General features: G+C 45.5%; 1 protein-coding gene across 2 annotated transcripts in view; it reads left to right on the top strand.

Annotated features, from left to right (window-relative positions):
• Positions 1-17,351, top strand: part of atp2b2 (ATPase plasma membrane Ca2+ transporting 2) — a 396,677-nt gene that overhangs the window by 185,070 nt on the left and 194,256 nt on the right. The gene's annotated exons all lie outside the window — the stretch shown is intronic.

Below are 17,351 nucleotides of genomic sequence, written 5' to 3'. Positions count from 1 at the left end.
AATTTGTTTTCTTTTTCTAACTTTTTTGAAGGACAGGTCTTCAGTAGAAGGTGCGAGGAAGTGAAGGAAAATATCCGATCAGTGCAGCCTCCTTGAAAATTACATACAGCACACGTGTTCACACTGCACTATCCAAATTCACCTCACATCTGTCACAGTTCCAGAAAAACAAATTAGGAGAGTGCTTCAAATAAAAATGCAATCAAATAATTATGGACAAAGAAATTGTTAAAATAGCAGTTATTCTGTGCCCTCCAGTGTGGAATTTGGGATGTTTGCCATTTAAAAGTCCCATCACAGCACTATCTGTAGGAGGTACAAGTGCTGGATTGAATCAATTGCACACTTCCGATCCAGTAAGAGCACAAGGAGAGAACATTATCTTTCAAGAAAATGACAGTGTGAGATTTAGGAATAAAAATACTGAGTCAGGTTCAAAACCCATTCAGCTATACTCTCACATCTCCCAGGGCATATTATAAGTTATTTAAAGTTTATTTATTAATGTCACAAGTAGGCTTGCATTAACACTGCATTGAAGTTACTGTGAAAATCCCCTAGTCACCACACTCCGGCGCCTGTTCAGATACACTGAGAGAGAATTTAGCTTGGCCAATGCACCTAACCAGCACGTCTTTCGGACTGTGGGAGGAAACGAGCACTCAGAGGAAATCCATGCAGACAATTTGTAGACTCCACGCAGACAGTGACCCAAGCTGGGAATCAAACCTCAGTCCCTGGCGCTGTGAGGCAGCAGTGAGAACCACTGTGCCACCAGAAACACTTGTGCCATTCAATGCACAATGCATTCTGCCAATGGAAATGTATGAGACCAGATATGTCTCTTTGAGGTTACACAATATTCTGTGCAGAATTAGATAAATCCTGCTATCAATTGCAGGCTAATTGCTGGGAGGTTCCTGGTAGATCTACTACTTGTAAATGCTTAGTCTCCAGGGCCTGGAGACTCGAGCTGGGAATGGCTGGCTTTGTTTCTCCATAAACCTGATGCATAAAGGGGTTGGCATCTGAACTATTGTAACAGTGACACAGAAATCTATTTCAATCTTTTAAAGTGATGTACATCAAAGTCAGCAATTGTTTTGATGCCGAGATAAGCGATTACAGCCTGAAGATATAAAACTTGCTGAATCCAATGTTTTCTTGTTAGCAACCTGGAATGCTTAGCCTTGGTTCAATGGTAGAATTCTCAACTCTGAATCGGGAAGTTCTGTGGGCAGATCTCGCTCAAGAAACTTGGACACACAATCTAGGCTGACACTACACTGCAACATTGAGGATATGCTGGATGGTTGGTCTTTTGAGCGAGGTGCTAAACCAAGGATCTGTCTCTCAGCTGAACAGAAGAGACCCCATGGTAGAAAGGCAGAGCTTTGGGGGTGGTTAGAGGGCTTCCTGGTGTCCTGGACAACAGACTCCTTCAACCAATTCCTAAAACAGATGATCTGGACATTTATTTTCATTGATGGGAGCTTTTTGTGCTTACATGTTTCCTATATTACAACAAATATTACATTTTTAAAGAACTTCATTTGCTGAAAGACATTTCAGGACATTCTGAGGTCAGGAAAGTTGCCATATATAAATTCAGGACTTTCTTTTGTTTGAATCACCAATCTCAAACAAATGAGGAATGATCCCACATGGAAGACTTGTAAAGAAGGTAAATGCATCTGGGATACAGGACAATTTGAGGAGGTGGATTCAAAATTGGCTCAGTTGTAGGAGACAGAGGATGACGACAGACGGCCGCTTTAGTGACTGGAAGCCAGTGTCCAGTGGTGTACCACAGGGATCTGTGTTGGGCCCTCTATTATTCATCATTTATATAAATGACATCAATGACAATGTTGGGGGTAGGATTAGTAAGTTTGCAGATGGCACAAAGATTGGCCGGGTGGTTAACAGTGAGACTGAGTGTCTTGGGCTACAAGAAGATATAGATGGAATGGTCAAATGGGCTCATAAGTGGCAGATGGAATTTAGCCCTGCAAAGTGTGAGGTGATACACTTTGGAAGGAGTAATTTGACAAGGAAGTACTCAATGAATGGTAGGACACTAGGAAGTTCTTTGGAACAAAGGGACCTTGGCGTGTTTGTCCACAGACCACAGATCACTGAAGGCAGAAGGGCATGTTAGTAGGGTGGTGAAAAAAGACATATGGGACACTTGCATTTATCAATCGAGGCATAGATTACAAAAGCAGGAAAGACAAGTTGGAGTGGTATAGAATTTTGGTGAGGCCACAGCTAGAGTACTGTGTGCAGTTCTGGGCGCCACATTATAGGTAGGATGTGATTGCACTGGAGGGGGTGCAGAGAAGATTCACCAGGGTGGGATGGAACATTTAAGTTGTGAAGAGAGGTTGGGTAGGCTTGGCTTGTTTTCATTGGAGCAGAGAAGACTGAGGGGCGACCTGATCGAGGTGTACAAGATTATGGGGGACATGGACAGAGATAAGGAGCAGCTGTTCCCCTTAGTTGAAGGGTCAGTCACAAGGGGATATGGGTTCAAGGTGAGGGACAGGAGGTTTCGGGGGGATTTGAGGAAAAACTGTTTTATCCAGAGGGTGGTGACTGTCTGGAATGTGCTACCTCGGAGGGTGGTAGAGGCAGGTTGCCTCACGTCCTTTAAAGAGTATCTGGATGAGCACTTGGCACATCAAAACATTCAAGGCTATGGGCCAAGCTGGCAGACGGGATTAGGTGGAAGTTCAGGTGTTTCTTGCGTGTGGGTGTAGAGTTGATGGGCCGAAGGGCCTCCTCTGCACCGTATGATTCTATGATTCTGTGGTGTTTCTTTTTTTTGGTGAGAACGAAAACGTGGAGAGGTGGTGACATAATGGTATTGTCACTCAAATAGTAATCCAGACACCGGGGTTAATGCTCTGGCAATCTGGGTTCGACTCCCACCACGGCAGATGGTGATATTTTAATTCAATAAAAATGTGGAATTAAAAGTCTCATGATAACCATGAAACCATTATCGCAAAAACCTATCAGGTTCACTAATGTCCTTTGGGGGAAGGAAATCTACCATCCTTATCCTTACCTGGCCTACATGTGACTCCAGACACACAGATAATGCCCTCTGAAATGGTCTAGTGAACCATTCAGTTCAAGGGATGGGCGACACCCACATCCCGTGAAAGAACTCTTTTTAAAAACTGTCTCTGGAATATCCCTGGCATCACTGGAGCTGACTGTGGCAAGGTGAGACATGAGCAATGATTTGACCACTGCTATTCCTTAGCCCCTCTGGCACCCTTTTCACCCCCTTCAATACTCCTGTTTTTTACACAGAGGGTGGTGGGTGCCTGGAACTCGCTGCCGGGGGAGGTAGTGGAAGCAGGTACGATAGTGACTTTTATGGAGCATCTTGACAAGTACATGAATAGGATGGGAATAGAGGGATATGGTCCCCAGAAGGATAGGGTGTTTTAGCTCAGACGGGCAGCATGGCCAGTGCAGGCTTGGAGGGCCAAAGGGCCGGTTCCTGTGCTGTAATTTTCCTTGTTCTTTGTTCTTTGTTCTCCAACGGCACCTCTAACTGACTTTCCACCCAGAAAACAAAGCTGGAATCCTGCTGCATTGATGGCGAATGGGTATTGCTGTGAGATACCTGACTGACGGTGGATGTGGCGTGGGAGGGGGTTTCACTGACTTGAAGAGAAAACTAGGAGCAGGAGTTTTGCTACAGGTTTTTCAGCCCTCCTGTCAAGCTCAAATGGGAACAGTAACCGAATTAAGCAGGCAGGCGGGCTCTCGAAACTGGAGGGCCCACAAGCTGCGGGAGGCAAGGGAGAGGGCGTTTAAAATTTTAGTTAGACAGCATTATTTGTGGCCATGACTCCTCAGGGGTGGGGGAGATATGGATTCCCTATATATGGCTGCAGCAGGCAGGCAGGGGGGGTTGGGCCTCTCTGCCCGCCGGGAGTACCGAGCCCCCTTACCTGCTGCTGAAGGAGGCCACCTTCCGCCAGTTAAACAGGCCTGCCACCTACGGGAAGCTGGAGGCCAGCAGGAAAATCTCCCTGCGACCGAGGCTGAAAATCTAGCTCTGGGTGGCAGGTATCTGATGAACCTGCCAGCTCACTTGAAGCAATCCTCAGTGGCGGTGTTACCAAGGGATGAAAGAATCCAAAACTCTAATGATAACTCACACTATCAGCAGGCAAAAGCTTCTTGGCACTGTCTCTTACTGCCATTAGCCAGGCTGCATGTTGCCTTGTTGTAAGGACAGACATTCTACAGGATTCTGTGGAGTAACTGATACTGGTTACAATCTTAGTGTCTTCTATTTCAGTGAGCGATATACAGGAATGCTTTTTAACCCTTTAACCAATTCACAGGATTTGGGTATCATGGCAGCTGACATTTCATAGAATAATAGAATCCCTACAGTGCAGAAGGAGGTCATTTGGCCCATCGAGTCTGCACCGACTCTCCGAAAGAGCATCTTATTGAGGTCCTATCCCCGTAACCCTCCGCTTTTACCCCACCTAACCTACTCATATTGATGGTGTGTAACTTGATGATGGTGGTGTTCCCAGGCACCGGCTGCCTTCGTCCCTCTAAGTGGTGGAGGTTGCAGGTTCGGGAAGCTTTAGTGAAGAAGCTTTGGTGATTTGCTGCAGTTCACCTTGTCAGGAGTGGAATGGGAAGCTGATTAAACAGGCTGCTTTGTCCTGCCCCTAACCGACACATATTGAGACACTAAGGGGCAATGTAGCATGGCCAATCCAACTAACCTGCACATCTTAGGACTGTGGGAGGAAATCCACACAGACACAAGGAGAAAGTGCAAACTCCACACAGGCAGTCACCCAAATCTGGACTTGAAGTTGTGTTTCTGGCGCTGTGAGGCAGCAGTGCTAACCACCGTGCCGCCCTTTACTTATTGCCTATCCCTAGTTGCCTTTGAGAAGGTGCTGCGTGGTGAGCTTTCTCTTCGAACTGTTGCAGTCCATTTCCGCAATGCTGTTCCATATGGAATTCCAGGATTTTGACTCGGTAGTGATGAAGGAACTGCGAGCGGATTTCCAAGCCGGGATGGTGTATAACGTGTTGGTGGTGGTGTTCCCAGGCACCTGTTGCCTTTGTCCCTCTAAGTGGTGGAGGTTGCAGGCTCGGGAAGCGTTAGTGAAGAAGCTTTGGCGAATTGCTGCAGTTCACCTTGTCAGGGGTGGAATGGGGAGCTGATCAAACAGGCTGCTTTGTCCTGGATGGTGTCAAGCTCCCTTGGTGTTGGTGAAAATTCGCCCAATCCGGTGAGTATTCCAAACACACTTCTGACTTGCGCCTTGTAGATGCGCACAGCCCAAACTTACCCATTCTACCCAAATAGATATCACATTTCCTGCGTGACAATACTAAGAAAAGAGTCATCTAATTTAATTCTCCTGATTTCCAGTAAGTCACCTGCAGATGGGATCATTTTGAAATGAGATATTAATCTGGTCAGAAAAGACATCTGGCTTCTTTAAATTAATATTCATGAGAAGCTGAATTACTGTCAAGAAGGGTAATTTAAATTTCATCTTGCTCTACATCCTGGAATATTGCTTAGTATGTCTACATCTCATTGGAGTCTGATTGGCAGCAAACTACAGTGCAGTTGTCTCTCGGTTTTGTGAAGGAACAACAAGTTGATGTTCAAGGTTAAAAGTCTTTATTCATTTGCGGGACATGGGCGTTGCTGGCTGGCCAGCATTTATTGCCCATCCCTAATTGCCCAAGAGCAGTTGAGAGTCAACCACATTGCTGTCGCTCTGGAGCCACATGTCGGCCAGACCAGGTAAGGACGGCAGATTTCCTTCCCTAAAGGACATTAGATGAGATTTTCCCCAAAAAATCAGATTGATTTTCCCCAAAAATCAGATGGGTCTTTCCAACAATCATTTCATGGTCATCTGTAGATTCTTAATTCTTTTTATTGAATTCAAACATCTGCTGTGGCGGGATTTGAATCCAGGTACCCCAGATCACTAACTGAGTTTTTAGATTAACTAAACCTAGCGATAATACCACTAGGCTGTCACCTCCCCTCAGTAATAGCAGGCAACAGTTGACCCCTCAAGTTCACCAAAATAATCCAGAAGAAGTTACAATACTTGTAGCATACCCGTGACTGAATTTCTGTCAGCTTCCAGTCGGAAAAGTGAAATGTTATTGCTGGTAGTTTTATTGGATTTATTGCGCACAATTAAAATGGGAAGAGTTCCAGCTGTTTTGGCGACATAAACTGCATGTTAACAAAAGACAGAGCATGTAAAAACACAGCAGGTTGACTGGTATCTGAAATGGGAGAGCCTGGGTTTATATTTCCGAATTGATGGAGGACAATGAGACAGCGGCTTTATAGGTTTGAGCAAAGCTAAGTGGAGGAGAAAATAGCAGGTAAGGAGCCAGGTATGCTCCTTACCAGTACAAAGGGGCAACTGGGAGTTTTAATAGCCTGCATACAGATTCTTTCCGAAACACATTGCAGACTGTTAGATGGTAAATAAAAATCGCTGGAGTGAGGCTATGAAAAGGAAACACAGAGAGTGAGTAAAACAGCATTAAAGTGAAGGTGAACAGAAAGCAAATGGGAGCACTCATGAGAAAAATGGAGACAGCTACGCCGGAATTTTACCACCCGCTCCAATCCCCGTGGCGGGCGAGGGGTGGACAATGGAAAGGTCCATTGACCTCGCGCGGGATTTTACTGTTTCGTGATGAGCGAGACTTTAAAATCCTGCCCCTAAAGCCTGAAGATGCTGGAAGCTAGGCTAGAAATTCACATTAAATGTCCTTGGAGCTGGCATTGAGCTTGATTCGATTAGAGCAGGCGACTGTGAATGGAAAGGGAAAGGTCAGAGTGAGAATGGGTGTGTTCACAGAAGTGGAGAGCACATGGAACTCGAAGGCCTTGTAGTATTATCGCTAGACTAATAATCTAGAAACTCAGCTGATGTTCTGGGAACCCAGGTTCGGATCCTGCTATGGCAGATGGTGTAATTCGAATTCAATGAAAACATTGATTAATCCTCCTTATTGTATTACTAAAATCAAAAGAGAAGGAAGGCTTCTAAATTAGCCAGGCATCCTCTTTTTTTCTTGTCATACTGACACTGGCACAGAGGGTAGTGAGTGCCTGGAATGCGCTGCCAGAGGAGGCGGTAGAAGCAGATACAGGAGCAACATTTAAGAGGCATCTTGGCAGATACATGAATAGGCAGGGAATAGAGGGATACGGACCTTGTAGAGGAAAAAGGTCTGGAGTTTAGAAAGGTGTCATGTGTTGGCGCAGGCTTGGTGGGCCGAAGGGCCTGCTCCTGTGCTGTACTGTTCTTTATTCTTTGGAACCAATTGGATCATTCAGTCACATCACACCTTTTCATCAGGATCACATGGTCCAATTTGTACAAGTGTTGAAGATAAACTCTTAAGGGGAGTTTTGATTTGGGAGAGACTCTGTGAGTAAACTGTGCTGTGATCCAAATATAACTGCAGCTTTTTCTGATCCTGCCTCTGTTTAATATTTTGTGTTCGGTTTAAGTTATTTGGGTGGCTGAATTTTGGTTCACCAGGAAGTTGGTGGAATGAGAATCCGGTTTGTGTCAGATTTTCTGGGTTTCCCCTCCATTTTCACCTCACTTCGGCAAGCCGCTAGCGTGAAGCTGTGCGATCAATCGTTTCCTGATTCGGGGGGGGGTTGGGAAATTGGGCGCAATTTCCTCAGGGCCGACGATATCTTCAAGATTCTGATAAATGAAAGAACAAAATTCACAAAGTTTAACGAAGGATTCTGGGGCACACAGGGTGCCGGGTTCCGATTCAGCCACAAATAGCCGGTAATCCCTATAACTGCCATTGTAATGCATGACTAATGCTCAGGCGAGACAATGGCCTAGTGATATTATCACTAGACTATTAATCCAGAAACTCAGCAATGTTCTGGGGACCCGGGTTCGAATCCCACCAAGGGCAGATGGTGGAATTTGAATTCAATAAAAAAAAAATCTGGAAATAAGAATCTACTGATGACCGTGAAACCATTTTCGATTTGTCGGAAAAACTCATCTGGTTCACTTTCGGGAAGGAAATCTACCATCCTTACCTGGTCTGGCCTACATGCAACTCCAGATCCACAGCAATGTGGTTGACTCTCAACTGCCCTCCAAGGGCAACAAGGGATGGGCAATAAATGCTGCCAGCCATCGATGCCCATGACCAACAAATGAATAAAAAAATAAATCTCCCTTATGCTGCCCATAGTTTGCTGATAGGACGTGGCAGTGATATTACTAGGGCAAAGAGGTTCCAACATCATGTGACCTTGCTTGATGTATATTTATGAGGCGAGAGATCTTTGTGCCACTGGCACTCTCGCCACCCCCAACCACCATCCACATAGAAAATCAGGCACCTGTTTCTAAGTGAACAACCAAATTCTGGCCCATTATTACGATGCTGAAGAGAACAAGCCCAGCCAAATGGCCTGTTAAGGTGCCCTTTTTTTGTAAAAACAAAGAGTTCCTCTTTCGAGTCTCGCAATGATGTGGAGATGACGTGGGTGGCATGGTGGCACAGTGGTTAGCACTGCTGCCTCACAGCACCAGGGTCCCAGGTTCAATTCCAGCCTCGGGTCACTGTCTGTGTGGAGTTTGCACATTCTCCCCATGTCTGCCTGGGTTTTCTCCGGGTGCTCCGGTTTCCCCCCACACGCCAAAGATGTGCGGTTTAGGTTGATTGGCCTTGCTAAATTAACCCTGTGGGAGGATTAGCAGGGTAAATGCATGGGGTTATGAGGATAGGGCTTGGGTGGGATTGTGGCCGGTGCAAACCCGATGGGCTGAATGGCCTCCTTCTGCACTGCAGGAATTCTACGATTCTGTGCCGGCGTTAGACTGGGGTGGGCACAATAAGAAGTCTCGCAACACCAGGTTCAAGTCCAACAGGTTTATTTGGAATCACGAGCTTTCGGGGTGCTGTTCCTTCATCAGGTGAGTGGAACCTCCACTCCGAAAACTCGTGATTCCAAATAAACCTGTTGGACGTTAATCTGGTGTTGAGAGACTTCTTACATCACAATGGCAGTGAGCACGGACATTGCTTTTACAATCAATCGTCTTCGAGATGCTGAGAGTTCAAATTCCAGTTTCAACTCATCTACTTTCCAATAAAGCTGTCTTAAAGATACAGGATGAAGCACGAGCAAAAAGGTGTATGAAGTAAGGTTGAATCTTGACGGGCTGTTCCGAGTCAACACTTGCTGCAGTTTGTTACTTCCTGATGTTAATTAGAGAATTGTCAAAGCGCTTCTCATGTCATAGCTCTTCAACCAATCACATTGGCCATTTCAGTTCCAGCTGGTATAAATGGACCAATTGAGTTATTTGTTTAGTTAGCAGGAATAGGTGTCTGTATTTTTCGAATCTCGCCCTCACATGGTGTGATTTATACTCTGATGAAATTGCTATTCAAATATCCTGAAGGGAAGGCACCTGTTCCTTTACTAATGACACTGAGAAATAAGCAGCATTCTTCCTATTATTGTGCCTCGCTGCTTGCGCTAGAGAGAAAGAAATGATTGGGTTCCTACTCCTGTTTGCTATTCAGGGACTCTTAAGTTTATTTATTGCTGCCACAAGTAGGCTTACATTAACACTGTGATGAAGTTACTGTGAAAGTCCCCTAGTCGCCACACTCCAGCACCTAATCAGCGCATCTTTTGGACCGTGGGAGGAAACTGGAGCACCCGGAGGAAACCCACGCAGACACGGGGAGAATGTGCAAACTCCGCACAGTGACCTGAGCCGGGAATCGAACCCGGGACCCTGGCGTTGTGAGGCAGCAGTGCTAACCACTCTGCTACCATGCCGCCCTTGTTGAATATTGTTTCATGTATAAGGACCGCAGTCTTCTCCAGTGTCTTTCTCTATGTGACACGCGATTGAACTCCATAGAAACGGCAGCCGGCAGTGCCTGCCTTGTGGCAGGGTCGCGTGACCATGGCTAGGTCATACACTTGGGAAGGTTGCATTTTCAAACCCCAAACAAACATGACAAAACTTGGGCCGGGGGGTGCTCCACATTTTCAAATACCTTGCTAGTCTTCATATTCATCCATTAAGATTAAGCCATTTGTGCGGTAGCTCAATGATTAGCACTGCTGCCTCACAGCGCCAGGGACCTGTGTTCAATTCTGGCCTCGGGTCACTGTCTGGGTGGGGTTTGCACATTCTCCCCGTGTCTGTGTGTGTTTCCTCCGGGTGCTCCGGTTTCCTCCCACAATCCAAAGATGTGCGGTTTAGGTCGGTTAGCCATGCTAAATTGATCCTAGTGTCAGGGGATGTAGCAGGGTAAATATGTGGGGTTACAGGGCCTGGGTGGGATTGTGGTTGGTGCAGACCTGATGGGCCGAATGGCCTCCTTCTCTACTGTAGGGATTCTATGATTCTAAGAGTTTTTGGATGAAGCACGAAATGTCAGCCAATTAACGTGAGGCTAAATTCATTCTGAATGAGTCTCTTGGGAGAGAAAGAGACGAAAAGGAAGCAAATTGGAGGAGAAGAAGGATTTCTACTTATTTCAATGCTGGGTGAAGCAAATAAGCAGTTTCTTTGTAAGCTGGTCTGTCACATCCTACATTGCAAATGCAAAAGGCTTGAGGCTTGTTTTAGGCATGGGGCCCTCAATGTCTTTGCAGGAGCCTTCACCACTCTGACTGTCAGCTGTCTTCTGCTGTGTAATGAACACCACTTACCATACGGGATAATCAGTGCCAACGAACTCTAGACCATGACATATGAACATATAAATTAGGAGCAGGAGTAGGCCATTTGGCCCCTCAAGCCTGCTCCGCCATTCAATAAGATCCTGGCTGATCTGATTGTAATCACAACCCTACATTCCTGCCTACCCTCGATAACCTTTCAACCCCTTGTTAATCAAGAATCTATCAACCCCTGCCTTAAAAATATTCAAAGACCACAGGCTTTTGAGGAAGAGAGTTCTAGAAACTCACCACCTTGTGGGAGTAAAAAAGTTCTTCTCATCTCTGAATCAAATGACCATTAAACAGTGACCATTAAGTCCAACTAGCAGGAAATTAAATCTTGAAAACAAATCACGCAATGATATTGTATCATTACAACAACATAATATCGGCCTGTTAGGGTGGAATTTCCTGCATATTTATGCTCAGAGATGCACATAGAATAAAAAGATGAAGGAATCCCAGCTGCAAATGTGTTCCCATATACCGTTATTTATCGACCTTGGAATGCAAGCATCTCTTCAATTATTATGAGTGGCACGGTGGCACAGTGGTTAGCACTGCTGCCTCACCATGTCAGGGACCCGGGTTCAATTCCGGCCAGTCTGTGCAGAGTTTGCTCATTCTCCCCAAGTCTGCGTGCGCTTCCTCCGGGTGCTCCGGTTTCCTCCCACAGTCCAAAAATGTGCGGGTTAGGTGGATTGGCCATGGTAAATTGCCCCTGAGTGTCAGAAGGACTAGCAGGGTAAATACGGTGGGGTTACGGAGATAGGGCCTGGGTGGAATAGCTGTTGGTGCAGGTTCAATGGGCTGAATGGCCTTCTTCTGCACTCCAGGGATTCTAGGATGATGATTCTATGATACTGGCTTTGTCCTAAGCTGAAGAACCATTCAGATTAATTTCATGCAATGGCCCTGCTTCAGAACAGGTGTCAAGTTAAACCCAGAATTCTATGTGAACCAGGAAACAAAATTGGAATATTTGAGTGCTTTGTCATCCTCACTGACACATCCTTTTCACACCATCAAAGTTGCCAAGCTTGCACAATGTTCATGACCATGCCATGTTTTATGTGCATGAACATTAGTTTGATGGTATGAAACTTGAACCTGAAAGTATGAATGTTGTGAGTCTGGCAAATTGCCCTGGCCTCGAACGTTTCCCTTGCATTTTCCCATCGTTAAGTGCCCATTTTTACATTCTGTGCATGCTAGTCAGATTGGCAGGAAATTTGGGTGTGAATAGACGCTGGGAAAGCTAGTGCATGAATTAGTGTGATTTCAGGTGCAATTTAGGAACATGTGAAATGGGATTAGAAGTAGGCCATTTGGCCCCTTGAGCCTGCTCCGCCATTTAATAAGAGCATGGTTTGTGTTGAGTTCCACATTCCAATCTACATTCGGTAATCTGAGATTCGGGAATCAAACTACTTCTGTCTTAAAAATATTCAGTGACTCTACTTCCACTGCCTTCTGAGGCCGAGAGTTCCAAAGTTGCACAACCCTACTGAGAGAAAAGAAGTTCTCCTCATCTTTGTCATAGAATCATAGAATCCCTACAGTACAGAAGGAGGCCATTCAGCCCATTGGGTCTGTACCGACTCGCTGACAGAGCTCCCACCCAGGCCCTATTCCCTTAACCCCACGTATTTACCCTGCTAATCCCTCTAACCTAGACATCATGAGACACTAAGGGACAATTTGGCATGACTAATCCATCTAATTTGCACATCTTTTGAACTGTGGGAGGAAACCAGAGCACCCGGAGGAAACCCATGCAGACAGGGGGAGAATGTGCAAACTCCACACAGACAATCATCCAAGGCCAGAACTGAACTCGGGTCTCTGGCGCTTTAGGCAGCAGTGCTAACCACTGTGCTGTCCCATAAGGGCAACTCTTAAGTTTAAAACAGTGCCCCTAGTTCTGGACTGACCCACAAGAGGAAATATCCTTTCTACACCCACCTTGTCATGACTATTCAGGATCTGATATGTTTCAATCAAACCACCCCTCACTCTTCTAAACTCTCATGGAAAAAACCCAGCCTCTCATAAGACAGTTCATTCCAGGTATCAATCTGGTAAATCTCCTCTGAACCAGCTCCAATGCATTTAGATCCTACCTTAACTAAGGAGACCAAAATTGCACAAAGTATTCAAGGTGCGATCTCACCAGTGCCCTGATAACACGTAGCAGGAATTCCATCTCATGGTATTCCTGGGTGCAATCGTCAGCAACAGAAGGCAAAGGTTTAGCTGCATGTGTCTCCACCCCTTTTAGGTTGCCTGGGATTTCTGGAACTTCCCACAGGCCAACTGTAGTTGTTTAGAGAGATAGAGTTCAAGGGGCACGTTCCTGGCATCCAATCTCATTTTTATCTTCTTATGCCAACCCAATTCCCTACCAGAGTACAGTCTCATGCCAGGGTGCGATAATAATGACCAAGAACAGGAGGAGCGCACTTCAGTCCTGTCTAGTGCTAAATGGAGGTGGTGGGTTTTCTGATGGCTGCAGGATAATTCACCCTACTACATTTCTGTTTTGACTTGACTTGATTTATTATTGTCACATGTATTGGGATACAGTGAAAAGTATTGTTTCTTGCGCGCTGTGCGAACAAAGCATACTGTACTTAAAGAAGGAAAGGAGAGGGTGCAGAAAATAGTGTTACAATCAGAGCTCGGGTGTAGAGAAAGATCAACTCATTATAAGGTAGGTCCATTTTAAAAGTCTGATGGCAGCAGGGAAGAAGCTGCTTTTGAGTCAGTTGGTACGTGACCTCAGACTTTTTCTTTTTCCTGATGGAAGAAAGTGGAAGAGAGAATGTCCGGGGTGCATGGGGTCCTTGATAATGCTGGCTGCTTTTCTGAGGCAGTGGAAAGTATAGAGTCAATGGATGGGAGGCTAGTTTGCGTGATGGACTGGGCTTCATTCACGACCCTTTGTAGTTTCTTGCCGTCTTGGGCAGAGCAGGAGCCATACCGAGCTGTGATACAACCGGAAAGGATGCTTTCTATGGTGCAACTGTAAATGTGCTCCTTAAAAAAAAAAGCACAAATTAATTAACACACACCAAACCTTCCAAAATCACTCAGCTCAACTGCAACATGGTGCACATCCACAACTATGGTGCTGTCAAGCTTGAAGAATTCTTCTCCTCTAATCCCTTTCTTGGTATCAGACTGCTTGAGGCTTTCTCTAAACTAGGTCAGCTGGGAGTTGTGCTTGATGTCTCCATTTTCCTTGCCTCCATTCCCTTCCTCTTTAACCCGAGCCAGTTGGCAAGATGCTTTGCAAATTGAACATCAGTAAAAATTGCCAAATCTTTTATTAATCTTTACCTCAGGTTCTTACATGATGGCTGGTGGCTATCTTCATTCTCATTAGAAACTGCAGAATTTATCGATAGTTAGGAGTCATTGGGGTTTACAGCATGGAAACAGGCCCTTCGGCCCAACTTGTCCATGCCGCCCTTTTTTTAAACCCCTAAGCTGGTCCCAATTGCCCGCATTTGGCCCATATCCCTCTGTACCCATCTTCCCCACATAACTGTCTAAATGCTTTTTAAAAGACAAGATTTCACCCGCCTCTCCTACTACCTCTGGCAGCTTGTTCCAGACACTCACCACTCTCTGTGTGAAAAAATTGCCTCTCTGGACACTTTTGTATCTCTCCCCTCTCACCTTAAACCTAGTTTTAGACTCCCCTACCTTTGGGAAAAGATATTGACTATCTAGCTGATCTATGCCCCTCATTATTTTATAGACCTCTATAAGATCGCCCCTCAGCCTTCAAGCTCCAGTGTCTTATTTTTGACGAGGCTATCGCCATCATGCTTACTTGTTTGTGCCACATTTCTATCCCAGTTTCATGATTTCCCTTTTCTATTGTTATCAAAGATTTCAAATGCAGGAACCGTTTTACCATTTCTTTTCCTACTTTAAGGACTGTGGCAATGTGCACAATTGGGACATTGAGTAAGCAAAGGTGCCCTTTAAAACATTCTGTAAACACCAGATTGTTTAGATTTTGGAAACAGAATCTCTTCGGGTGGCTGTGGCCAATTAAGATAGCAATGTTTGGTGCAACAGCTGAATTGCACAATGGGTGCAATCTTGTGGAGGTGGCAGGAGCCTCAGCGACCAGCTGGAGAGCTGGCGAGACTCCTGCGCCCCCCCTTTTTGGGAAAGCCCACCGCATCCTGTGCCACTCGGGCATTTGACAGGCCAGCAGTGGGTCTTTGCTGAGATAAAAGCAAGATTCTGCGGATGCTGGAATCTGAAACAAAAATCAGGAAAATCTCAGCAGGTAAAGTGTGGTGAGTTGTTCAGTGGCACTGGAAAAGCCTGCTGGCAGACGGGAGCTGTATAATTCCACCTCATAAATTTTAATGGTTTTCGGAAAATGTTACCCTTCTGAGATTATTTGTTATAGCTGTTAACAGATGGAAAGAATGTTTGCTTACGAGACTGTTAAACACCTTCGTTGGGTTTTGTGAATTTGACCAGCAGGTTTATTGTGTAAATTATGCTATTTATAAAAAAAAGTTTTAAGTTCAAAGGAACCGTGGAGATTTGAACAATAGCTGCAGCGTTTGAGTGGTTTAATGGCGTGCTACTGATAGAGTTACTTAAGACATATTCTTTTTCAGTAGAGCTACTTGGAAATGGTCCACAGGAGCTGTGCAAGAAGGGGTTTGAATAGTTGCCTATCTCTGGTAATCCAAACAGGTTGTGTCACTTTGCTTTATATTAGAAGGTGAGGTTAGATCAAGTTATAAAGCATATCTGGTCTAATTTCCTCTTCTGGAACCAATGGCCCAGGTCTTCCAATCCCTAAATCATCAAGGACCAGATGTAGCCAACTCCCCATCAAGATGCATTATGGGAGCCCTCGGAGGTCCCAAGGCTCGGACTCCACGGCAATTTTCTGGAAAGTTTGAACTTCTGATTGACAATTCCCTTGTTCCCGGGGACTCTCAAAACATCCCCAACTCTGAGTTAGGGTCGGAGATTTCAGGCTGTTCCGACTTGCTTATCTGGAAGGTTACCCAGGAAATGTTAAGCAAAAAAATCCAAAGGAGCGATCTTACCAAAAAAACTCTAAATGTAGAACGAGCATGTCTCTTATGACGCTTAGAAAAAGAATTTGAGGCAAAGTGTGAATCTTGCCAGTGGAGGGAGTGGACGGAGTCTATTCATGCTGGGAAGCCAGCTATAGACTGCTAGAGAGCGCTATTGCGTACATGCACCCTGATAACCCAGTACACTGTCAAAAGTACACAGTACACTGAGAGATTATCACTCCTCCACTCTCCCCTCTGTACATCGCCCCCCCACCCCCCCCTCGATTGCCCCCCACGATTGTAGACCCCCCCCCCCACCCGATCACGGTCCCCCTCCCACCGTTTGATTTTTTCCCCCACTTGGCTAATCGCCATCTCCATTCACCCCCCCGTCATTTGATTGCAGCCTCGTTCACCACCCCCCCCCCCCCCGCCAATCGTCACCACCGCTCATACCACCCCCGTTCATATCCCCCTCTCCCCGCTGCCCCGGTCAATCGCCGCCCGGTTCATTCTGGAAGCGACCTAAAGCCTGCCTCACAAATGGAAGGATCTATTTTGTGTCAAGGAGAAAAAGATATATAAATACTGCTTTCAATGAATCCATGTCTAAACGTTTGTATAGGATGTGGAGGTTTGTGTTTGAGACTACTGCCTGATGTTTTTGCTGCATCAAAAACAGAAAATACTGGGAATACTGAGCAACTCATTCCACATCTGTGGAGAGATGAACCGAGTTAATGTTTCAGGTCATCTTTTGGATGAAAAGTTTACTCTTGTTTTTCTCTCCACGGATGCTGCCTGTCCTGTTGAGTATTTTGAGAATTTCTGCTTTTATTTCCAACAGGGGGGCGATCTCATCAAAACCTTCTTAGTGCCGAATGAGCCTGAAAATGGGAGAGAATCAGGCCAAGTTTTTTGGCAAGAGAAAAATTCAAATCTTATGCCACACTGAGAGACAAAAAAGAGGCAAAGTCTGATTCGCGCCAGTATAGGGAGTGGACAGAGTCTATGCACTATTGTACATGCAGAAGTTCTCCCAATGCACTGTGTAAAGTGTACACAACACATCCTCCCCGATCACGGCCCCTGTGCCCAATCCCCGGCAAAGCCGTTAAGGCAAATTCACTAATAATATTGAAAAGATTATTTAAATATTTAAATCAGCCTCGCCCTCCCTGGGCCCGAGGCTGATCACACCAGCCATCCAGTGCCGGTATCATTGTGAGAGGTGAGAAACTGGGCACGAACCCGATTTTCCGCCTCTGTTGCGATCTTACTGGCTCGCCATGTCGGTTGACCAATGTGACAAGCCAGTGAGATTGCCCTCACTGTGTTTTGCTTTTATATTGCTGTTTTTGCTTATTGGCAGAGTGATGCTGAATAACACAAGTTTACTTTTGATTTAAAAGTTACTCCCTTCAACTTGAAGATCATTTTTTACTATGAAGAGGCAATCTCTTGAATAAAGAGTTTGATTGTACTTTTCACTGAATGAT

Source organism: Mustelus asterias, chromosome 3, assembly GCF_964213995.1.
Source record: "Mustelus asterias chromosome 3, sMusAst1.hap1.1, whole genome shotgun sequence".
Classification (NCBI taxonomy): domain Eukaryota; kingdom Metazoa; phylum Chordata; class Chondrichthyes; order Carcharhiniformes; family Triakidae; genus Mustelus; species Mustelus asterias.
Note: the sequence above shows the minus strand (reverse complement) of the source record. Positions and strands in the feature narration are given on the sequence as shown.